The sequence below is a fragment of the Ambystoma mexicanum genome, chromosome 5q (genome assembly GCF_040938575.1).
Source record: "Ambystoma mexicanum isolate Mex_15411 chromosome 5q, UKY_AmexF1_1, whole genome shotgun sequence".
Classification (NCBI taxonomy): domain Eukaryota; kingdom Metazoa; phylum Chordata; class Amphibia; order Caudata; family Ambystomatidae; genus Ambystoma; species Ambystoma mexicanum.
Window position 1 is genome coordinate 881,047,000 of NC_090933.1, and position 26,688 is coordinate 881,073,687.

Genomic DNA, 26,688 nt, shown 5'->3' on the forward strand with positions numbered 1-26,688 from the left:
TTTACAGCCTATTGAACCTCCCAAACATGTGTGGTCTAAACTGGCAATAGACATCATGGGTCCATTCGAGAACCTCGAAACAGTCAAAATATATATCATAGTGCTTGTCGATTACACCTCAAAATGGACAGAATGGGGAATAGCTGAGGACAATGTGACCTCAAAGAAAGTTGCGGACTTCCTGACAGAGATCTTCAACAGGGAGGGAGACCCCAAGGAATTGGTCTCGGACAACGCGTCTCAATTTATGTCTATGAAATTTGGTGATTTCCTCAAGAAAAGGTCCATCAGCCACATAACAACATCTTTGTACCATCCGATTTCCAACGGACTTGTGGAACGCATGAACAGGCTCGTGAAGAGCGTGGTTCAACTGGCCACGGCCAACAACCTCCCGTGGAGAGAAACCCTCAAAGAGGCTTTGCATGCGTATAGAATAACCCCACACACCACCACAAACATAGAGCCCTTCACCCTTATGCGAGGTAGGGTTGCAACTAGCCGATTTAGACCGGCGTGGATGTTCTTATACACGGGAGAGGCAAAGGTGAACATGGATCTACTTCAGAAGACAGTAAGAGAAAAACAAGCAAAATACAAAAAACAATATGACTCCAGACATGGAGTAAAAGAGATGCTGGTTCGTGAAGGAGACTGGGTATGTGTCAAAGAACCGAAGAAAACTCTCAAGGGTGAATCCATCTTCAGACCTCCACAGAGAGTTGTGAGTTGCCATGGGAAGTCTGTCATCCTGGATGATGGAAAGAGATGGTCTGGAGATGATCTCATAAAAGTGACAAAAGACAGCCACAAACCCAGCATATCTAAGGACAACAGTCTTGACAGACCATCACAACACACCTCACATTCCCTAAGAGAATCCCTCCGTGAATATGTGGACAATGATATACTTCACCCCATTCATCAAGGAGTCCCCACTGGAAGAATGTCCAGAAGGAACCGCAATATCATCCAAAATTTCAACAACGACTATGTCTATTACTAATGTACCCCGGTTCACCCACCCTCCCTCTGTAATCCCCATTTGTCCTTTCCTTCCCCAACCTGGCACTTTCTTCCCTTCCCCCCCCTTCCCTGTTTTCCCCTACCCTTCCGCTTTTTTTGTTTTTTTTTGTTGCCTCATGTGGGGGAGATGTTATGGTAATACGTGCGCGGGTCTCCTTAGAACCTCGTGCATGTATGTTCCATTTCAGAGTGCCTCTACAGTTGGTTCTTGACTGCGAAAATTGCATTTTCCGGGGACTCTGGCATTATCGGGTAGAGTAGTGGGTTTGGGGTTTGAGCAGTGTTTGACTCCTATAAAGAGAGCTTTACTGCTGTTGATGGCCACCGAGATTGTTAATCAGTAATATGCAGTTCTGGCTTCAATGACAGGAGACCGGTGCATACTGTGTTAGGCTTTGAGGGTGACGAGGTTTTCGTTCCTCTTCGTTGTATGCCACTATTTTTTTATTTTTTTAAACTGTATTTATTAGACAGTCACAGAGTTGACATGGCACGAATAATACATTTAATACCAAGAAAACAGTATCGCAGATCAAAGAGCAACTGCAGTATTCAACAACAAAATACAAAACATTACAGTATGCTACATTTCACAGCTTAAACAACACCCGGGCATCCATACCTCCCTTGTCCTTCCCTAATGAGGTTTCAGAATCAGCCATCACTAGAAATTGCCAGAGGGGGTCCCAGATGTCTTTAGGACGGTTCCTGGACGGAACTGTCCGTACATAGTTCTCTTCTCGCTCATTAACCCTGATCAAAGACCGTAGCCATCCAGCACCGCTAGGGGTATGTCTCGACTTCCAGTACCTCAGTATGCATCTTTTAGCCACTGCACAGGCCACATTAAACAGGCGTCTAGAACTTTCAGGTATTTTCCCTTTGTCGCCCAATAGGTACTTAAAGGAATAGTGCACTCAAAAATGTTGTCCTGAGTGTTCGGGCATGTGGTTTTATGTAAACTGTGATCGATCGTAAAAACATTTCCTATGCACCTTACCTTAGTTCCTCACTTTTACACATGCGAAATCAAGCAGCGGGACACGGCCATCTTGTGCTAATGTTATCCGTTGCTGCATTGCCCTAAGTTGAACTGCCTTCACGGCACTAAATCATATATCCCGCCGCTGAAGCTGACATCACTATTCCCAGCGATATTGTCCACCTATTTTCATGACGTTAGTGGACAGCGTAGCCAAACGCGCCCAGTCGTCACCTTCATCTTAACATTAGTTGACGCAGAACCCGTAATATTAACACACAATATCCTCTCACAGCACAGCGCATCCCAAATCGGAATACAAAACACTATTTTTAAAGGAAACACCAATACTCTGCAATTTATAATGTGCTTTTATTTCACAGTAAACGCTCCGAGAACATCCGCCAATTTGCATATTCAATCAAATTTTTTATTTTGTTGTTTTCGAACATCAAATCTTTATCATGAGGCACACAGTGTTCCTTTCGGTAGAAGAAGTGCATTGGACGGACCTTGAATCGCAAGGCTTCGGCATCAGCTTCTTGCTAGACCACCGTAAACGATGTCAGGGTGCTCCTTGTCGCTGGTACCGCCAAAGGCATATCGGTCCGGGTGATCGTCCCACATCAGCGTAGTTGTAAGCCAGCCATTTAGGTTTATCTGCCACTGCCTGTTGAAGAACCCATCACTGGGTATCTGGAAATGATGGCATTCGCAGAAAGGAAGGATGTAGCTGTGTAGAAAACATAACAGAAATATATCTCAGTAGTCGTTCTTTATTCAAATGTATCCATTTACCCTTAAATTCTGCACCGGGTGAAACCTAATAATGAACACAAACCAGAAACAATGGAAACACAGAGAAAACATTGTGGAATAATGTGCTTGAGAAGTTAGTGCTGTGGAGTATGTTTAGCTCGCAATGGGATGCGGAAGCTGACGGAAGAATTTCGAACAACACATAGACAGCATTACAAAAGAATATTAGCAACAAACTTGGCGTTGGTGGAACCTGGGGGCACTCAGAAGTGGACTCCATGCATTTCGGTGCTGGACTGCCTTTGTGCCAGGGACAAAGACAAATACACCCAGGTTGTGTTTGCGTGTCGTCACAATATGCCCCAACCAACAACCCATTACAATGTAAGCCAGCAATACCGGTCAGAAAATGAAACCTCGACTCGTTCCTCTATAAACTTGTCCACAGTAAAACTTAGATTATATTTGGTATTTCCATTCTCTTGACATAATGCTCAGATCAATGGTTTTCATAAAATGAAATTACATGTTCGTTTGTCCAGTTTTAAAATGGTGAATCTTATCATTTCTGCAGGTATTACACACCTCCCGTCCTTCAATCCATAGCAAATCCTCGCTTTCTTCCAAGGACGAACAACAATTGAACCTTCTTAGGAGTACGTATGCTAAGTTTCCTTTTGGTGAAGGAAAGTCACAAATTAAAAACATACTATACAGGAAGAGTCGGTGTGAACTGACCACAAGCAACATCAAAGGCAGTGACCTTCACTCCATGGGAGCGATTAGCCCGGCCGTCCGACATGCTGTTCAAAATATGTTTGAAAAACAAACTAATTGTTTGCCGGCATCCACCAATCCACGCTATTGTGAATACTTTTTTTTACTCCTCTATATTGATAGTGATTTAGTTATTTTAGGGAAACATTTCCAGTTAAGGTCCTCCCCATTGTCACGTCTGTGTGCGCCCTGTTTTCACAGGGAAATGTGCTCTGCGGATAACGTGAGACACTGTCAAATCATAAATCCAAGTGCCCTTCCATCTCCACTGAACTTCCTGTGCACTAACAAATGTTGGAGGAGAGGCAGTTATCCCGCCCCCTGCACCATTCTCGTAACGGGCAAATAACGTATAAGCTAAGGTGGGAGACATCTCCACCCCTCCTGTACCTATTTGCATCACCCATGTTTCATATAAGTATATTAACACTGTGCAAATGTGTATACTTTGAACTCCATTTGTGTCCTTCCAAATGCCATCTTTTTCTAGACCCTCTGCCCCTCTGGCGAAATGTTCACTCTCCCTCATCCAGCACCGCGCACAGCCAGCCCACACCACCTCGGTCCTCTGTCAGCTCAGTGCGTCTCCTGTTCTCACGGAAATGCAGCTATTCATTTTTGCAAGTAGCGAGTATCGAGCCCTGACAAAATGTGCTCATCCAAGTATGTGAGACAAAGGCCTGCTCCAACCATAGTGCCCCATCCATCTCTGCTGACTGACACATGCCATCTCCACCCCCTCCCTGCCAGGTTGCGGTCCCCTGAACCCATGCCCCCTATTCCCTTTGAAAGCATTGGGTCACCAGACCCTAACCCCGCACCACCTCCAGTTCACCTACCATATACCTAATCTAGAGTGCTCATATATTTTGGTAACACTAACACCTATCACCACTGTGTTTGAAATCGTAAGACGCCAAAGGCCACAAATCAAAGATCTTCTCTTCTGATAAGGCACCCGAAAGGAACGACCCCTAACACATGCCACCATAAAAATATAGGTCAGAATGCACCTATTTCACACCAACAGCCCCCTTTCATGCAGCGTTTTGCTCACAATCAGTAGTTCTTGCATGCAAAGTTTATTTAGCCTACGTCTCTTTCCCTAGTGGGACGCGTATTTATTCTGTCTATTTGGACACGTGCATACTAAGGCAACTGTGGAACCCGCATTTGCTTTCATGCAGATATCCATCCGACCCTCCTGTGCACTGATCAGTGAAGGACCCACAAGAGCTGGCCGAAAGGGGTAAAACACAGAGTTACACTGTATGCCATCCTTCAACAGGTACTTCTTGCAAAAATAATTGACAGAGGATACATTTGAAAAGACGATTTGAATGCTTAATACATCTTAATACTTTTAATAGCTTTGAAATTCAAGTTAAATAGATTCCCACTGGTCATGTACAATGTACAAACATTGTGGAACATACACACCACTGCTAATCATTTATACCGGGAAGTCAACTGTTCAACGAGGTCTGCTTTTGGTGGACAGGGCTCGTTTGCAATATTTTGTGACAATGTATGTGTCCTAGGAACAAAATCAGGATCGATTCCATGAGTATGCATGGCCAACACAGTCAAAGTGAGATCTTTCACAAAACCGAATTCCATTTCCTGGTATATCGGCTTGACAATCCATTTCTTGCTTCGTTTTGCAAAGGCCATTGTGTAACAAAGCATTCCAAAGTTTCCTGCAGTTCTCGATTGTTCTCTGCCTAGATTCTCGTTATGCGCTAATATGGCTAGTAATGTTCGAGATTGTATACGACTATGCCGAAATGCAACCTCTTGGGCCTGTACTTTAGGCACATATTGTGGAACACCTCCAAATCTCCGGTGTGACAGAATTCTGTGAGTGCCTTCAGGTCTCTTGAAAGAGTTTTATCAAACACAATCTTCTCAAGAGCTTTGTGTGGAGGTGAAGATGGAACCAAACATTTCTTCTTGCGTTCCTGTTCCTCCGATAAAGGTCCATATGCACTTAGGTGAAAATATTGGTTTTCTGTCCATGAGTGAATGTTAGAACAGTGGTGCATTAATGAGCACCATCTTTCAAGTAGAATTTCCACAGACCCATCACAAGTTTTGGAGCTCCACCAAAGATGGTTGCTGAAAGACTGGGACCACTGTAAAATATTTTCTGAATCCTTTTTTTTTGCCAGTAGCTGTGATTTTTTTATTGACTGATTTGGCAACATGCCATACATTAAATTGATGGCGATTGTTTGGGAACTGCTCTTGCATGGCCTTGGCTATTGAAACATGTCTGGCAGTGGCTATGAGGTCTATTTGCATTGCCTCGATTGAAGATGTTGAGGGATTTTATGAAACCATGTTTCTCCATGGCCACTGAGGATTTACATTCGGACTCCTGCACGACCTCCGAACTCACCATTTTTTTGTTTCCAGGTCCTGAAAGTGGTATGTGCAGTACTTTGCTGAAAATCTGGGGCTGTCACACTGTCCATTGCCAGCTAGCCTGAACCGTTTGCCAGAGAATGTCCTTTCAATTGTCATTTGTTCAATTTTCTAGGCTTGACTAATAGCGGGGAATAAAAATTCTCTTTGATATTTGTAGTACTATGTTTTAGCAAGGAACTGAAGTCCCACAAATTGACAGAAACTGGACAACTTACTAAAAGTCGAGCCACTGAAAAGTAAAGCTGATGAACATAGTAGATTTCCAGCTGACACTTTGCCCAGCATCGGTTGAGTGGACCATGAAAATGTATAATGAAGGTGGGCACAGGTGGCTTGGATTTTCAGGTTAGTGCCTTGTAATACACGAGTCACATTCACCAATGGCTCCCTGCATATTTTCCCCCTCACTGGATGGACACATTTCAGCATGAGTATAATCTCTACCAGGCAGCTGTCGAATACAATGTATTTGTGCTCCTTAATTAGCCCATCGTCCGGCATGAATGTAGTTTGTGACTCAGCTGTGGTGGACAAATCGCCCAAACTAGACAAACTGTAGTCGAGATGTTTGGCAAGTTCCTCGGTCAATTGCGTTGAAGCTTCAGTCTCTGTTAGTCCAGCTTGTGTTATTTGCACACGAATTGGAGAAATCATCAACGTCGACTGTTTATGGAGTGGACCTTTTTTTGCAGGTGTAGATTGTGTCAAGTGGTCCGCGATGAATTGAAAAGCATTTTCATTATATTCAGTTTCATCTTCATCTTGTCGAGTTCTCACATTGTAGCAATGGTCCAACAACACTTTGCTGGCTTCGCCGGTCACATTAAATTCAGTTTATGGCCTTTCGACATAAGCATCTCAAGTCTGCTTATTGACTGCACCACGCTGCGCCTCAAATAGTAGTTGCTCCATGGTGAAATTTGTTTGTCAAGCAGCATCTTTGGTTTCATTTGTTGTTTATGTCTTTATACTTCTTTTCCTTATTGGCCTCTATGAGATGGGTTGTTAAAACATGTTCAATGTAAATCACACATACAGTAGATAGCACTCTAAAATAAAAAACATGTTATGAACAAAACAACCGGCCCAAAACACTTCTAGAAAACAGATTTTTCTATTAGTTACCCTTGTTTTCTTGATTTTCCATGAAACCGTGGTCTTCTCTTTAACGACCGCACCAGCAAGCTGGTCCACCACCTCTGATCCATGTGCCTCCTCTTCTAATTCCCGACCTTGTATACATTCCTTGAATAGAATATTCATTAAAAAAAACAAAAGTCAAAAGTATTTGAAAATCAAATCTTAGATAGCACACATCACTCAGATAATTACCTTCCTACACAGTATACGCCATTTAGTGAAAATATACATTTCGAATTTCACCTGATTGATGGCAAGTGTACTCTTTCAGAGATCACTGTGCAAAACATACTGATTGTAATGTTGCCCTCAAACATTTTGCAATGTATTCTGCATTAGGGAGAAATTGTAATATTAGAACTGAAATGATAAAAGTTTGAAACACTGCACATTTATATTAATGTCACTGTCTAATAGTGTTCTATGTAGGATTTACTTTCTTTCATTCAAGGGAACTTTCAGTACGCATATCTCATACTCTGGCCCAGCTCCAAAGGATGATGTAATTGTAGTCGAAGTACCAGCATCCCCCTGTAACACAGTACTTGTTTTAGTATGGATGAAAACAGCGAAATGGAACAGAGACAATGGGATGCACACAATGGTACATATAAAGAGAAACCCATAGATGACACATAGTGTAAACAATCGACAGAATACATAAACAATTTCATATTATTTTAGATTCCAAGCATAATACATTTTCGTAATTGAAAAGTGAAATATAAATTACCTGATAGGCGCTCAAAGTTGTTGTTGAATCCGGAAAAGAAATGGATGCAGAATCTTGCTCCTTCATTTTCTGTACATTGTCCCGAAGTGGTAAAAGGGAAAATTAGATTTGCAGTATTTATGTGGGAAGATCCAACTCTCGATAATATGAACTTCTGGAAGTCTGTAGGGCTCAGTATTGGTATACTGGACGTGTCAGTGGTTTTGTCACTTGCGAGGGTCTGTGCTTCCACCAGTATGCTCTCCTAAAAAAATTGACATGTCAATCAACCGATTACGAAAAGATTATGCTTCTTTTGAAGGGCACTATAGCATTGTTTTCTATGGTCATAATTACTTTCTATGATGCTCCATAAACCAGGGACAGATGTGTAGTAAAATGTGGTATAGTTAAAAAGTTATACAATCTGGTAAATATGCAAACTTTAGTAAGACACATTTACACCGAAAGCACCAATCTGTTCATTTAGTTACCTGTTCAGTTTCCCACCGCCTACATCGAATTCATCATCTGGGACTCACCTGAGGCAGCGTGTGCATGATTAGAGTAGGAATTGCATTTGGAAGCAATTTACGAGACGTTCTGAGTCGATGCTTTCTTGTGTACTGTGATTGGTGGTACATATCCGGGGTAAGTGCAGGCTGCAGATGCAGAATCGATTGGCCCTCGAGTCTCCCAAGACATCCTGGGCTCTACTATCAAGCTCGTCCACCGGAAATCCACAATATCAAACCCATTCTCTTATTAAATCAATAATCGGCAGGAATGTATGCACGATTGTGCCCTTACTTTTGACATGGCTCCTAGAGCAGCAACCGAAAACCATACAAGCAGGCATTCATGAATAATCTGTATTAAAAAAGTACACATAATTACAAAAATATGCTACTGAATGCATGAGATTGATGGAATTATATCACAGTTTTCTATGCAATGTTTGTTTTGGTCAAAGAAGCAAAACCTGTGTAGCGTAGTCGAATATACACTGGGATAACTTTCATACAGAATTGATTGATGCAACAGATATCGTAACGTGTTACTCGTCCGTTGAATGTACTTTCATGCATCAAAAGGAAATATGCTTATAGACATGGTCCGAGAAAGATGTAATTCTATCACAATTGACACTGATGAAATTTGCTATATATCGAGATCAGAACACTTTAAACAGTAGAAAATGGTAAAGTCATTGAGATGAATGAACATTACAATACAGGATACATTGATTCGAAATAGATAGAAATGTTGAGATCAGAAAGAGATGATTAGGTGACCTGCCCTTACCTTGACAAACAAACAATTAGATTCAGCAAGTAGGGTAGTTAGTAGCAGGAGAACAGGTAGCATGATCAAGAGTTGACTTCCAGTGCTCACAGATGTTCACAGGTAGCATGATCAAGAGTTGACTTCCAGTGCTCAAAGATGGTCTCCGGATAAATAGCTAGGGGTTTATAAAGGATTAGAAAAGTGCGTGTGTATGTGAATGTGTGACATGTTTCTGGCGCAGTCCACTTCAGGGGAGCCTGGAGACACAGGGTCTGGGGAGGCTTCCATACAATGGCCCCTGTATGGAAGATACCTTTGAAGTGTACATGATGTTTGACACCTTCCCCGTTCCCATCCCTGCAAGCTCCCTTGAGAGGGCACAGCCAAAGGTGCGAACTGCCATTGATAGTGGAGGGGGGATGGATGGGCATGAGGCGTGCACAGAAGGCCCAGAACACTGCTGAAGGGAGAGGCACACTTATGTGTATTGAGGGGCGTGGTCTGCTTCAGGGGAACCTGCCTGGAGGCACGAGGCCATGTGAACAATGGCCCCTGCGCGGAAGATAAATTTGAAGTGTACATGGTGTTTGACACCTTCCCCGTTCCCACCCTGCCAGCCCTGCCAGGACAAGTAAGTGTGTCCTTGATTCACTGAAAAATTGAAACAACTATTCATAAAAGATGATTTTTATTTTATTTTGTTGCTGATGTTGATGGCACAAATGTACCACAAATTGTATACTTCAGGTTGCAGCACAGTGTGGGAAAATCCCCTGTACTGACCGCTGTCACTGGGGAATTTGGCTCGAATGGCACCAACGATACAGGTGGGTATTACTCGTCGAACGCGGTATCCAAGCCTCCCATTAAGCCACCATGTAAACAAACGATAGGCCACCAGCCTGTACCACCTGTGGAAGAGAAACATACAAACTGAATTTAAATGAACCTGTTAAGTGTAGCAACCTTAGTTGAAAATGCAATCTTGTATCCCATGGCATAGTTTCCAGTACACATTACAAAAGTGAAGACACATGCAATCCATAACGTTTGGGGCACAGAGAAATATTGTTTCTTGGTTGTACGGGAAAGACACATAAAATGACCACTATGATTTCCCCATACCGCAAGAGATGTATTGAAATGCCAGACTACATTCACTTGGCAGTTATAGATCAAAGTTATGACAATATAGGAGTCACACATGAAATGTTAGTGGCCGAAGTGACATCACATCTAGAGTACACTAACTCGTTACTTGGATTGCGAGGGCAAACTGTTGCGCAAAGTTCGTGCATAAGCACCATCATAATCCTCAACACAGACCTTGTGAGGCAGGCTGCCCTGAAGTCATGCAGCTCGGTAACACATACCGGTGTTGTGTCTTCTTCCGATATGTAGGCCAAGCATCCAGAGTGTTCTCTGCAGCAGCAGTTCTCCTCCTCACTTGGCATGATCTCACACCAATTGCAGGTACACCAGAAGGAAACGTCTTCCATGCGAATAGGCTCAGGCTCATGATCCATTGATTTGTCCTCCGAACTGTCGTCCGATGCCCCATCGTTTCTGCATCTTTCTCTTTCAACTAATTCCACCTAAGAATACTCTGGCTCATACTTTTAGGGCTGTATTGTTGCATTTATACAACATAATTAAAATCGATAGTAATGCTAGTACTAGTATCTGTTTGCACAGGCTATGAGTAATGAAGATAGCTGAACAGAGCAGAAATGAGTCACAGGATATACAAAAAACAGTGAAACGATTGAAAAAGTAACTCTGATGTTGTCTGATGAGAAGTTGTCTGTTTATAATTATTGAGGAAAGAGGCGTCCTGCCATTTCCATGGAGACACGCCATTAGCTGGTGCACACAGAACGTTGACACGAGACGTGCATTCGCATTGTGAAATGGGCCGAACGCATCTAGTGATGTCAGCTTCAACTTAGGGGGATATGATTCAGCGCCGCAAGGGCAGTTCAATTTAGGGCGATGTGGCAACGGATAAGATTAGCACAAGATGGCCACGCCCCGCTGCTTGATTTCGCATGTGTAAAAGTGAGGGAAACTAAGGTAAGGTGCATAGGAAATGTTTTTACGATCAATCACAGTTTGCATAAAACCACATGCCCGTACGCTCGGGACAATAACATTTTTGAGTTTACTATTCCTTTAATCGGTGAAAGGGTTGGAGGATTATGCAACATGGAATCAAGTGTCTTTGCAACATCTCTCCAAATCTCTGGAACATAAGGTCAAGCCCAGTACATATGAAATGAGTCCGCTTTCCCAATACCACATTTGACACAACTTGCGCAGGCATCAGGGGAAAACTTGGCCAGCCTCACCGGTGTGTAATGCAGATGGTTCAGAACTTTAAATTGTATCAGCCAAAGGCCAGCATTCAATGAGACATTTCTGGTCAGTTGGCAGCATCTTCGCCATTGCTCATCTCCCAGTTCAACGCCCAAGTCCCTTTCCCACACTGCCCTCATTCCATTGTTAGTATGAATATGTGTTTGTAGAATGTGGTATAATGTAGACACCACATGTGGTTTTTATATCTGCTACAACCACTGAGCTGATGCATTTGTGGGTCCCTGGCTCCAAAGGGAAGGAAGGCCATCTATGCCGGAACGCGGCCTGCATGCAATAGTATTGCAGTAGTCGGAGTGAGCCACCCCCCAATTGCTGGGGGAAGTCCTCTAACGACACAAATTCCTCCTCTGGAAACAAATCCCCAAGTGTCATTTGCCCATCAGGGTCCCAGGCCTTTTTAAGATCCCTGTCAGATGTAGGTGCTATCGCCAGAAAGTCCCAAAACGGGTTCGACTTTTGAATACTTGTCTACAGGTGCGTTATAAATTACATATATCATATCATGAGGAGTTTGGATCTGCAGTTTCCGAAAGATCTGTGACCAAGCATTGACCGTGGTTCTAACAGAGTCATAGGTGCAAGAATCTACATACCTATCACAAAACAATATCAAACGGAGCTCAGCTGGGGACACTCTGTATCGTTCTAACAATAAATGAACCACCTCTGTATCTGTGTTACACCGGTATTTGGCAAAATGGGCCTGGGCCACCAGGCAATAAAGTTTGAAATCCGGAGCCGAAAGACCACTGCTCTCATACGGCTCAGTCATCTTGTCTGAGCTTATTCTGCCACCCCGCCCCCTCCAGACAAATCTAGTGAACAACATATTAACTTTAGTTAATCTTCAGAGGAATAAAGCAATTTGGGAAGAACACCCATCTTAAGCAATGCGATCCGCCCATATAGAGAGATCGGGAGACCAGCCCACACCGTCAACTTCGCTTCTAGCTTTTGCAAGAATCTTATCTTATCTTATCTTATCTTAAAAGCAGTTATAGAGCGCAACATTAGCCCAAAGGCATCTTCGTGGTTGGGGGTTTTACTTATATATAGTGCCTGATGCTCTCTGGAGACCACAATCCCCAAGAACAGAAATTTCGAAGGAGCCCAGCGAAACCCTCCCAGATCCGCAGTTTGCTCAGTGGCCGGCATTAGCGGAAATAATTTCGGACTTATTATCATTTATCTTGTATCCCGAATATTTCGTGAATCTATGGACGTCTTGCATAACAAGGCCCAAATTGCGATCTGGGTCACGGACAAGCAGCAACGAATCATCCGCATACAGTGAGATTATCTGGGGTGGTCTTGCTATTCTAATCCCTCTATGTCCGTGAGCATCTCGTACCAGTGCCGCCAATGGTTCAAGTGTAAGAGCAGATAAGGGGGATAGCGTGCATCCCAGACTGGTGCCACGCCTCAACAGTAAGGGCGCAGATAGGATATTATTACGGCGTACTTCGGCCAGCGGACTAGAGTAGAGCAACTGGACGCACTGTGAAAAATAAAGGACCACCCCAAAACGGCAGAGAACCTGTAAGAGGTATTACCATGAGACTGAGTCAAAGGCCTTCTATGCATCTAATGATGCCACAACCAGAGTAGCCTTGGGATTTATCCGAGATAACACACAGTAAAGCCGGCACAAATTCAGGGCCGTGGATCTCATAGGGATGAATCCAGATTGGTCCGGGTGCTCCAGCTGTGACATAAAAGGTAGCAGTCGTGTGGCCAACACCTTAGCAAAGACGTTAGCAGCTCCTTTAATTAATGACAGAGGCCTATATGAAGCCATGTCATGTAGGGTTCTGTGGGGTTTCAAGAGGATGGATATAATCGCCTCACGCATGGACCGCCCATCTCAAGAGATTCTTTTTTTCTCTAAAGTTGTATTTACATTTTCATAGGGGTGCTACATGTCTACACATTCACTTCATGCTTATACGTCTTGTTCACAACATAAGAACTCATCAACCCCCAACTTTAAACTCCCCCCGCCCAGCCTACCCCCACCCCAAAAAAAAAACGGTCCAGTTCTGCATTGTCCACCCCTGTGGTGCATGTGGGGTGTTGCCATGTCGGGCTGCCAGATTCGCGCCTCCTCTCTCTGCCCGCCGTCCTGCGCCCAGAGTTCTAACTCAGGAGTGCCCTTAATAGTCTTGGTCTAAAGTGTTGGGCTTCTCTGTCCTTGAAAAACTCTATAAAGGGGTCCCATATGGCCAGAAATTTCTGGTATTTCCCTTCCTTTAACGCTCCCACTTTCTCCATGGCCAGAATGTTCCAAATCTTGACCCACAAGTAGGCGGTTATGGGACCTTCTGCATTTTTCCAAATTTGGGCTAGGGTCACTTTTGCCGCCATTAGTAATTGAGTAATGAGGGCAGCCGTATTTCCGGATGCCGGATACACCCCTTCTACCACTGCTCCAAATAATATCACTTTATGTTTGAATGGAAGTTGTCGCCCCGTTATGTCTTTTATGTGCCCCAGGACCTCCTTCCAGTATATCTTTGCTTTGGGGCATTCCCGCCACATATAGTATAAGTCCCCTGTGTCCTCACATTGCCTCCAACATGTGGGGGGGGCTAGGAGGAGTTCATTTTATGTAGCGTGTAGGGAGTCACGTACCACCTGTACCATAATTTGTGGGCAGTTTCCTTGACTGTGGTACACACCAATGACTTCTGCGCTCTCCTCCATATATGCCCCCATTCTTCCTCCTTGATGGGCGTGCCAAAGTCCCGCTCCCAATTACCCTTGTATGCAATGTGGTCCTCCATTTGCGCATTGTCTAATAGCCTGTATATTTTGGAGAGAGCTCTTAATGATTCCACCTCCTGCAGGGTCAGTTCCAGCCCCACCGGGTTTCTAATAAACGTTCTTTTCACCTCCTTCTGAGATACCCAGTGTCTGATGCGTATGTACGTGTAACAGTCTTTCTCTCCCACTCCGGATGTCTGTTTACACCCCTCAAACGAGAGGGGGCTGCCTGTGCAGTAGAAATCCTTCAGATGAAGCATCTGTGGGCGTCCCCAATTATCCCAAAATCTATTTTCTTTCCCAAGGGCAAAGTCTTGATTGTGCGCCATCGGGGTAAACGGACCCAGTCCCGGGGTGATCTGTCGCTTTGTGAGCGCTTTATCCCAGCCCCTCAGTGCCACGTGGTGGCCTCTAGGAGATGACCCTCAGCCTCTCTGGCCTGTGCCCGTAGAGCATGCAGAGTGCCCAAGGGGATGCCAGTTACACTTTGCTCAATGCCCACCCAACCCTGTAGCTTGTTACCCCCCATCCATTTCAACATGGGTGCCACCTGGGCCGCTAATATGTATCTCCCAATCTCAGGCACTCCCAGCCCTCCCAACAGTGGTAGTCTGGTTAAGATAATTTTTTGCATCCTGTTTTTTTTTCCCATGCCATATAAAGTTCACTATCTCTCTCTGTAATGACCTGGACATTACGGGAGGGATCTCTACTGGGAGGGAGCTCACCACATATAGGAGATGGGGCAGCAGTGTCATTGTAACTGCCGCAATGTGGGCAAACCACAATAGTTCCTGTGTATCCCAGCTATGCAGATCTTCCTTTAGCTATTTCCATAGGGGGGTTATGTTTTCCCCGTAAAGTGTCTTATAGGTTGGTGTTAATTGGATACCCAAGTATTCTATTGTGTCGGATTCCCAGACTAGGGGATACCGGGTTCCCAGCGTTTCTATCAACCTGGCGTCTTCTGAGATGTTCAGTGCCTTGGATTCGGACAAATTTATCGCAAAGCCGGAGACTTCAGCAAAGGCAGGCAGTGCGCCTAGGGCCTTGGGGAGTGATCTACAACTATCACTGAGGAACAATAGGATATCATCAGCATACAATGCAGTTTTATGCAATGTGTCCACCCCGATCACCCCAGTCACCTCCGGGTCCTGCCTAATGATTTCCGCTATTGGTTCCATTGCCATCGCGAAGATAAGGGGTGACAATGGGCAACCCTGCCGTATGCCCCTCCGTATTTCAATTTTAGCAGTGGTACCCTTATTAAGTTTAAAGTTTGTGGAGGGGAGTTGAAAATTAGCCAGGACCATCCTACTAAAGGTGGGACCGCAACCAAACTTCTTCAGGACCAACAACAGGTATGTCCAGTCTAGGCTATCGAAGGCGCGACACGCATCCAGCGCAGCTATAGAAAACGCTTGCCCTGTTCTGTTGCCTAGGTCAATTATGTCGACCGCCCTCCTGACGTTATCCTGGGTCTGGCAACCCACTATAAAACCCGCCTGATCCCCATGGATGATTTTGGGTAATACTTTCATCAATCTAATAGCTAGGATTTTAGCATATCATTTAGCGTCAGTATTTAACAGGGCTATTGGGCATCAACTGGCACACTCCGTAGGGTCCTTGCCTGGTTTTAGCACTAGGATTGTACTTGACCTCCCCATATCAGGCGTGACCATGCCGCTCTCTCGAATATGGTTAAAGCGTCTGGTCAGTGGCCCCACCAGCTGATTCCTGAACATCTTATAATAACCATTACAGCCCGTCCGGCCCTGTGGACTTGTTTAGGGGTAGCTGTGTTATGGCATCCCCTACTTGCTCAGGGGCTATGGGGGCTTGCAACATGAGATTATCCACTTCTGAGATTTGTTGGAGGGCGAATCTCGTCATGTATTTAATTTGTGTTGGTAGGGGGAGGTCCTCCTTTTGTAGGAGGTCTCGATGGTACGTTTCCATTATCTCCAACTTATCTTTCTCTAGAACACACAATTCACCACTATGACTTTTAAGCCACACTATTTGATTTTGGACACTTTGCTTCTTCAACTTGGCAAGCAAGAACCTATTGGCTTTACCCACTTGGGCGTAGTATGACTGTTTGGCAACATGGGCTTCTAATTGGGCCCTGACTTTGCGGAGGGCTGTCAGTGCTTTTAGGCAGTGTCTGGCCTTATGTTGTATTTCTGCCTCCTGAACTTCTATCTCCAATTTCTTCCTGATGGGCTCCCTCTCATGCATGTGTGCCGCTGTTTGTGATATAAACTCGCCCCTGACTGCCTTTCCTGCTTCCCATATACCCGCCCAATCTGTTTCCCCGTTATCATTTTCCCGGAAGTAATTGGTGAGTATATCTTCCATGTGTGCCCTGAGTGCAAAGTCTTTCAGCATTATTTCGTTCAGTCTCCACTGTTTACAGGTTGTAGGGGTATGCGTCTCTGTACTAGGACCGGGGCGTGATCAGAAAGATATGTAGCCTCTATTTGCACCTTGTTTATTTGGGGGATTAGCGTGGCTGAAACTAAAATCATATTAATTCTCAAGTACCCTCTGTGGGCTGCTGAGTAGTGGGTAAATTCTTTCTCCTGTTCATGAAAGAATCTCCAAGTTTCTATCTCCCCCAAGTCCCGGAAGAGTCCCCCAAGGCCTGCCTGTTCCTGCTATCTGCTGTGGGCCTGCCTGTTCCTGCTATCTGCTGAGGTGGGGGGAAGTGTCTTATCTTAGATTGGGTCCATCACACAGTTAAAGTCTGCCCCCATCACAATATGACCCTAGCAGCAGTCTCCGAGGCAGCGTAAAAATCTCCCCCATAAATAGGTCTTGTTTCTTGTTTGGGGCATAAATCGCTATTAAGGTATATATTTGGTCATCTAACGTGCCCCTGAGAACCATCTCCCACACCCGCAATAATCTCGGCACCAATTCCGACTGACATTTTTGTAAAGATATATCCCCAAGCCAGGGGCTTTAACCGATGAGAGAGCCTTCACAGGCTCAACCATCTCTTCATCTGTTATAGGCTGATCCAATACTAAATCAGTCTCCTCGGGCAACACTGACAGCCAAATGCCTGCCAGATACTGGGTGATTTCATCCTCTGACATAGTGTCGCAATTGTCATAGTGAGTGCCTTAAAAGAGAATGCAGCATTAATATCCATCTCCCTCAGTCGCATCTGTCCACCTCTTCCCTGTACACTCACTATGGGCTGCCTGAAACTCTCCCCCCGCCAACCTGGCCAGCCATCATCCTGACTTATCACCCTCCCATACCTCCTGGCCCTCGCGGGACTAGCCATATAAAGAGGTTAACGAGCCGCCAGGGTGTGAATCTCTGTCAACAGTGTCTGGATCTTCCCTAACGTAGATCTTGGCTGTGTTCCACCATGTGCATTCTCCAACACTCTCAACTGGCACTGAAACTCATGCAATTCACATCTTATACTCAAAAGTGACCCCACAGATGTGGACATAAGCACTGCCCTCACCCAAACTTTAAATGTCCACAATGTGGCGTGCAATTGCACAGACCCTTCATTAATGGCGAAGAATACAGTAATATCAGTGTGTAGATTTTCGACAATGTTTGTGTCCTGTAACATGGCTGGCTCCAGAGAGGGTGTGGTCTTGGGTTATCCTGAATCAGCAATGACAGCATCACTGAGGAATGGTCAGACAACGTTTGGGGGTGTATGGTGCAACTTTTAACCATCAGCATCAAACCAGGGGAGAGCAACTAATAATCTATATGTGGTAGGGTACGACCCTGAGTGATGTACTGATGAGTAATATGTGTATTCCTTGTTTTGAGGGTGTATATGAAGTCAGGCATCCACCAACAGCAAATACAGGAAGAACTGATGCAGAGTCTGCACAGCCTTAGTCAGAGCCCTGGGAGCATCTGACGTCCTGTCCAGGAGGAAGTCTAGGATTCTGTTAAAGTCCCCCCGACCCCATATTATCATGATCCCATCAGTAGCAGTAAGCTCCTGAGAAACTTGTTGGTAGAATTTGGGGTCATCCAGATTCAGGCCATACGTGTTAACAAGGATAAGCAACTGCTCCGCTAGCAATCTCCAAACCATAACGCAGCAACCCAAAGGGTCCGCCACACTCCTAGTCAATCTGAATCCCAAAGAGTGGTGCATGAGTGTAAGTACCTCCGTAGATTGTGAAGAGTAATCTCTGTAGTAGCCCAACGGGCCTCATTTCCGTGCAAATGAATCACAGAGTCTTCCCAGCGCATGAGTTTCTTGCAACATAATTATTTTAGGTCCATGAAGCTCTATAGACGAGAGAACTTTACAGGCCTTAACCGGATTGTTCAAACCCCGGACGTTGCATGTGAAAAGTGACAGCGGGAGCCCCTGCCCATTCGTTCCACTACCTGACAGTCCACTGCATTGAAACAAAAGCCCTCCGGATCCGACCCATTGCCCTGCACCCACGTGCCCTCCACATTACCATCAAACCTTTAACTTTTAAACCTTTTCCCTCTTCCCCTGCACCCCTACTCGCACCAACATGACAGTGTACTCCAATACACTCTACTTGTGCTATCCCAAGAAGCACACTGGAAACTTCAGCCAGAATTGTAGTTGTTGATGCATGCAGCAATGTGTTGAATGCGGCACCGCAGTGGGCCAAAATAGGCATCATATATTACCGTATCCAACACAGCAGAGTCTATGTCAATCCCCAGACACAGCCTGCACCACGGCCGGAGACCCATCCTTCCGGCCAGAGGTGGGACCTCGATCCGCCAGAATTGGAATTGACCCCGCAATGCATGCTGCCACTTTATCAGGAGATTTTAAAAAGTCTGCCCTACCCCCATGCTGGATTCGCAGCTTGACCAGATACATCTTGGCATATTGGACCTGTCTATATGCCCACATAGCAGGCGTTTCACCTGGTCGAAGGTCCTCTTACAGCCCGAACTCCAGCCAAAGAAATCTGCACTGAATCAAATTGCAGGGTACCCCTTTCCGTCGTCAGCTTAAGGACTTGATTCTGATTGCAGTAATTAAGCAATCTGGCAATAATTGTGCGTGGGGGGGCATCTGTCTTCGGCCAGGGCCAGTGTGCAGTAAGCCCCCTCAACCAGGAACTGTGCCGAAAGCTGTGCCTCCCCGAAAATGGACTGCAGGATATTTTCCACAAACGGCTCCATTGGGCCCGAACAGCTTTCTCCAGGACCCACACTATGTGGATGTTTCCATGGGAGCACAATTCCAGATCCTCACGCTTTGAGCGCACCGCCTGAAGCTCCTTCCCGAATGTTTGAAAAACCTGGTCGTGCCCCCCACCGGGTCTACCAATTCGCCCACTCACGTTTCAGCAGCAGTGATGAGTCCACTTTCCTTATTGAGGTTAGTTTTACGTGGATGAATAGTGGACACAATGTCATCTTACTTCATGTTAACAGACTCAAAGCCTGCGTGCATTGCCGTCACATAAGGGTCAATATTGGAGCGGTCAGGTACCCTCCGATGTCCTCAGTTGGAACTTCACCAGATACAGCCTCTCTGCGGGGGGTACTAGTGTAGGAGTCCATAGGGCCCTTCTTTCCTTTCCCACTGCTACGTGTCATCAGGACAGGGGTTGACGAGGATACAGTCTGTCTCTCTATGGGGGTACTAGTGTAGGAGTCCATAGGGCCCTTCTTTCCTTTCCCACTGCTACGTGTCATCAGGACAGGGGTTGACGAGGATACAGTCTGTCTCTCTATGGGGGTACTAGTGTAGGAGTCCATAGGGCCCTTCTTTCCTTTCCCAATGCTACGTGTCATCAGGACAGGGGTTGACGAGGATACAGTCTGTCTCTCTATGGGGGTACTAGTGTAGGAGTCCATAGGGCCCTTCTTTCCTTTCCCACTACTGCATGTCATCAGGACAGGAGTTGACGAGTACAGTCTGAGCCGTGAGACTCTTCATAACATAGAAGCTTTAGGCGAAGCTGGGTTTAACTCGGAGTGTGCCATTTACAATGTGACTACCTGGATATGGAAGAGGTTAGTGATGAGATTGGAGATGGAAAGGTGGCAGGACTAAGCAGTCCTGTGGCAGGCAGCTGTCGAGCTGGCCAGTATCGACTTCAGTAGGCCCTCATAAGGAGGCACCAATAGAAAGCTCAAGGAAGGTGACCCATGTGGGAGGGGCTACTAGTGGAACGATGGAATAGCATTGTAAACCAAAGTCTGCCCGCTTGAGGCAGGAGGCCTTTGTTTGGTCAATGGGTTCTGGGAAGATACTGCTGCATTGTTGGGGTAGAATAAAGCACTGGAGTCTATTGGGGGGGTTATTATGCATGTCGCTTCCTTTGTTATGTTTTGTTTCCCGAAAGATCATTTTTCTTAGGTAAAAAAACAACAAAAACTTATTTCTTGCATACATAGGTGGGAGATAGGACGAAAATGTCGAATCCCATCACTGCGAATCCAAAAATTGATTTTTTTTGGTCGAACATCTGCACTTTTTCTTAGAAATATAGATGGTAAGTGGGATAGGGGTATTAATTAGGCATGGGAAATGTGGGTATGGGATATGGGGGCCTCCACCTACATTTATTTACGAGAGAAAGTGCAAAAAGTCACGTGAGATAAATTCAACATGTTCGGGATGCGCAGATAAAAACGCATGTTACATGCCAGTAGCTTAGCGGAAGCACAAGCTTATAAAGCTTATAAAGAAAAGGCTTCAGGGGAAGGTAGAGCTCAGGTATTTGAGATCAGGAAATGTTCTGTTCCATCCCGTCTTGGCAGAGGGTTGTTTGTGCAGCAAATGTACCTAAGGAGCACACCGCAGAGGCACATGACTCTCCCACACCTGCGATTGCAGGTAATGCTATGGTAAATATGATTGCTCTCTTCCTGACTGTGATTGTACACAGAGCGTGCACTCTCGCTTCCGGAACATCAATGATAATCCGCGTGGCCCTGGGAACATGATCAGAAAACTAGCTATGGATATTCTCACACACTATATCGCACATCTATTTGTGGTTGTGCCTAGTGACTGAATGGCACCCCTATAAGGCTATCATTTTCTCAGCCTGGTGCAGCCAGAGGGATCAAACCACTTAAGTTAATGGTAAGTACACCTATGGTATGCAGGAATACATGACAGAGTGAATTGCATTCAGAAGTGGAGCAGACCCCCTCTTTAACCATGCTTGGTGGATCTGTGGTAGGGCCATCTGATGGCAGACTCAGCTGTCTAGTGACTGCATGTAAACCCCCTGAAAGCACTTTAACTATAATAGGTAACTTTAATGAGCCATTGCAAAGGTATTAACTTCCATCAAGCTACAATACATAGAGTAACTGCGTCAAGGCAGAATCTACCAGGGCTTTGCCAGGAGGATGAACCAAGACCCCATGGGTGGATTTACATTACGAAGTGCTTCCAAACCAAAGTGTTTACATAGGCAAGTAACTGGGAGTATGTACAAGAAGAATGACAGCTCAGCTAACCAGGGGCGCAGCGTACGCAGATGCTCCGGGGCCTGCCGCCCCCTCCTCCCCTCTCCCAGGAAGCAGTCTGCTCGAAATCTTCCTATACTTTGAATGGAACGTCTTGAAATATGCTCAACGGGACCACCCGGGAAATTCAAAAGTTGGCTCTCCTGCAGCTGACCACCATTTGACGGGGGCACCCATCACCCTGGAGAACGGAAGGGGAAGCATGCACCTTGTCATAATCCATGCAATCCAACTTACGCTCCAACATTGGTGTATTTGAGGAGTCAGCATTGGTTAGGGGCCTGGGGAACATGAACGTGGAGTGAGAAATGCAGGGGAGGCATGGTATCACAAGTATGACACCCACACAATAGGTACAATTTGTAAAACCTTTATTGAAGTTTCTGGGGTTGGAAAAACTCCTACTTCGCCCTATAACTAAGATGGGAGTAGTCTCGACCATCAAACGATAAACAAAACAGTCCTAGTGGAGTCAGTCAAATCAAAATGGCATTTGCTAACAAAACCTAATGCCTGCCCTATCTCTTGTACAAAAAGTGTATAAAGGAGAAATATATGTAAAGGAAAAATCATTGTTCAAAAGAATAAATGTGGATGAATCAGCTCTTCTCCCCACGTTAGACCACACGTAGTAAGGTGGTCCCCGTATGCAGGATGACACACTCTGGCTCTGGTTTTTAAAACATGAACAGTTCAAGAGATGGATCGAGGCCCGCCTGGCCTTCCATGTTAAAGTGGCTCTTCCTAGCCTTTCAAACAATGTTTCACAAAAGGTTCACGCTGGTCCCCCTCTGTCCGGCTCAGACCTTTTCAAAACAAAAAGTTCACGTTGGTCCCCCACTGTCGGGCTCAGACCTCTTCAAGACAAAAAGTTCATGTTGGTCCCCCTCTGTCCGGCTCAGACCTTTTCAAAACACAAAGTTCACGTTGGTCCCCCAATGTCGGGCTCAGACCTCTTCAAGACAAAAAGTTCATGTTGGTCCCCCTCTATCGGGCTCAGCCCTCAAAACCAAAAGTCAACAAGACTTGCAAGGGGGCTCCCTTCCCCAGGCTTATTAAACTTCGGGTCTGCCTCAGTCGGGTTCATACAGCTTTCAAATGTCGAAGACTTTGGAATGTGCATGGCTTTCTTTACAGACCTCCGCAGGACCACTTCGAGTAAAAGTTCAAGGTTCAACTTTCACCCTCCCCTCTTCTATGAGATAATTTTGCTTACTTTGCTTTTGCAGTTCATTCGCTTTATCGTTACAAACAATGCACCTTTCACAGAGACTTTCGAGCGGGCTACTTCCTTTCACCGGACCACTCAGTTAGTCAGTGCCGCTGATTTCACAGCTCTCCTTACTTCAAAGTTCATTCACAGGTCTGCCTCTCCCCATGTCTCATCTACACGCGTGCAGCCTTCTCTTGCAATATAATGTTGCTACTTAAATCTTTAACACACACCAGTCTCTCAGGTCGCTTGCCATCTCAATTTACGAGTCAAGGTTAGTACAACAGGCTTGGCCTTGCCTCCCCAACTCTGCTGTTCACCCGGGAGGGTCGCTGACGTCCTTGTAACACAGTGCAGCCTTTTGATGTGGGATCTAGCCTTCTCCACGTGTCTTTTTGCGGCCTGCCGGAGGCAACGACCTCCAGTAAGAAACTCTTGGGGTTTTCGACCCGCTGCTCTTGTCCCTTGGTCCGTCGCTCTGTTTCAGAAGAATTACCTTCACCCCAGAAGTGCTGCTCGTACTCGTGTTCCGCCTTGCTCAAAGTGTGTCTCTAGGTTCTGCCTTTTATCCGTCTGAGGAGAGCTAATTGGTATCAGGTGTATGCACTTAAAGTCAAGTGCCTGTCTTTGCCTGACCCGATTAACGTGACATGTCCAGTATGATGTATGAGAGTTAGTCTTGTTACTCTGTCACCCTCTTCCTCGACCCAATGTTTGTGTAAAAACGGGGGGGACCTCAGAGAATCCTGAGAAAAAAAATAGGATGGGTTAGATGAACGAAAAAGGGGGGAACACTGTGTCTCACCATTGGTTGCCTAACCCCCACTCCCAGAAGACCCCTCTCCGAGGTGATCCTCCCGCACTGCTCCAGCCCCAGGGTCTGGATCCAAAGGCAATGGCCGTGCCCTGGCCACCTGCGAGAGAGATCCCTGGGGGCTAGTGGGTGAGACACCCTCTGGTTTCTCACAGAAAGAATGGTGAACATTATAATACCAACCAGAGTTCAGTTGGCATTATTGCCCTTGATGTTCACAGCCTTGGGATGAACTCATCTGGCATTCCCCATGCCTATCAGAAGGACAAAGCTTCCCAGGTTGGTTGTGTTGTGGCTCAGGGGAGTAGAGGAGAGGGGCATGACAGTGCTGCAGTCGAACCACCTCTTCGGACAGAGCTGTTGCTTCACCCTAGGTGGATACCTGTGTACCACAAGCAGATCTTTGACACAGGAGTCATCATGAGTGGGGCGTGCCTGCAACAACTAGTGTAGAGTGATGAGGGCTCTATTGGGATCAAGCACATTTGCTGCACAGGCATCAAAAGAATATCACTGGGAGCATGATTGCTGATGCCTCCGACCTTCATGAGAACCTACATCAGGGACATACATTGGATTGGATATGTGGTCAACTATAGCATGCCAATATCTCGATCAGGAATGAAAGGGAGCAGAGCAAGAATTACCAGAGTGCTCCTAGTGAAAGCAGCTAGTCTGCCTCACATGTCTACCAAAGGGAAGGCAGTTCCTTATCACCTGGGACAGTGTGGATGTGGAAAGGTGAAATGAAGAAGCTGCTCAGAGATACTGCTGAGGTCTTTACCCTGCAGATAGTAAGAGTACCAATGCATGGGTGTGATTTTGGGGGAAGGAAACAAGGTTGTTTGTCCCACCAAGTGTCATGGCCACAGGCCAAAGAACATAAAAACCACACCATCTAGTGATGGGGCAATGGGTCACTTGACTCACTTATGTCCCTTTGGGACCCATAAACACAGGGGCCCTGGCTGGACTCAGTCCTGGCGCCTTTGGTGCCAGGCTTATATAGAGATGTGAGCAGGAACACTTAATTTCAGTGCAGGAGTGCTTTTACTTTATTTCAGTGCAGGAGTGCTTTTATTTTACAAGAACTTTCCAGGAGCTGAAAGCCTTTATTCCAGAGAACATCCTCATGTTCTGACTCATCGGGTGTGGCTCCCTAGGCCTGGTCTTCATGTTCTGACTCATTGGGTGTGGCAGGTGTGGCAGGCAGGCTGAACCTGGTGGGTGTGGCTTCAGAAGCTCAGCTATATAAGCTGCTCCATCCTTAAGGCCGGTGCTTTGCGTTACTGTGCAACGTGACGCTCACCGGTGCTTGGACCAGTTTACTTACCTTTGAAACCAGGTGTTCTCCTGCATACTCACCTCCAGGAAACCAGTGCTTCATCGCTTCATCTGCAGACTCATCTCCTAACATCCAGTGATCTTGATTCCGACGCTGCAGCACTGCACTCCACATCCACGAACTCGGACCCTGTGAAGAAGAAGAAAGACAAGGTTAGAACATCCGTCCTAGGGCCGCGCCGCATTTGAACCCAGCGCGCCTGTGAGCAGGAACACTTTATTTCAGTGCAGGCGAGCTTTTACTTTAGAAGAACTTTCCAGGAGCTGAAAGCCTTTATTCCAGAGAAAATCCTCATGTGCTGACTCATCGGGTGTGGCTCCCTAGGCCTGGTCTTCATGTGCTGACTCATCAGGTGTGGCAGGCAGGCTGAACCTGGTGGGCGTGGCTTCAGAAGCTCAGCTATATAAGCTGCTCCATCCTTAAGGCCAGTGCTTCGTGTTACTGTGCACTCGCGTGCAATGTGACGCTCACTGCCGCTTGGACCAGTTTACTTACCTTTGGAAACCAGGCGTTCTCCTGCATACTCACCTCCAGGAAACCGGTGTTTCATCGCTTCATCTGCAGACTCATCTCCTGACATCCAGTGATCTTGACCCTGATGCCGTAGCACCGCACTTCACATCCACGAACTCGGACCCTGTGAAGAAGAAGAAAGACAAGGTTAGAATATCCGTCCAAGGGCCGCGCCGCATTTGAACCCTGCGCATCCCCTAGTTAACAATTTACCAGCTACTGTACCGCTGCAGCTTCGTTCCTCATTCCCTCTGGCTGTCACCTTGAGCTCCGCAGCTTCTGCCGGGCCGGCAACATCACCTGCAAGGGAAGAAAGCAAAAGAGCAAACATCAAAAGTGGAAGGGACAGCAATACAAGACAACAAACTTTACAATACAACAAAAACAGATGAGGAAAGAGAAAGGCAAACAGGAACACTTGCCTGAAGTATAGTGGCTTAGTCGCCGCAGGACTGGACTACCACGTGCAAGGGACCAGAGAAGGAACTCGGTCCATATCATACAAGCGCCCCTGCCAGAAGCAGCAGGACGGAGTGCTTGCCAAAACTAATCAACAGGTGAGCTTTCCAGGGACAGCACATCCCACGGGTACCACGGTTTGGGAGAAGGGGTCTGGAAGGGGATCAGGTGCACAAGCTGGCATACTCACGCCCCCTATTCTCCACGCAGGAGCAGTCCTGAGCAGTATCACCTATTACCACCAGTCACCACATAAGCGCAGAGGGCGAAGTCGGACCCGAGCGACCTCACCCCCGGGAGGGCTGCAACTGTGCCCCAACGCCTCTGCAGAGACCAGATGAGCGTAACAGCAACCTTTGTGGCACACCATTGTGTCCTCCACATTTGGCAGGGGCCCCTTTCTTTAGATGTCATGTACCCCCCAATATTTATTTTCAGCAAAGTTACTCCACTGTACCAGTGAACAATCCACCGTTCATCCCCCCGGCCCATTCGCTTCCTGCCTCCCACCTCCCCTCTCCATTTCCCCTCAGCAGTAGCCCCCCCCTCCCAAAGCATCCCACTGCCCTACGTCCAACTCTCAGACCAGAAGAGCTCTCTG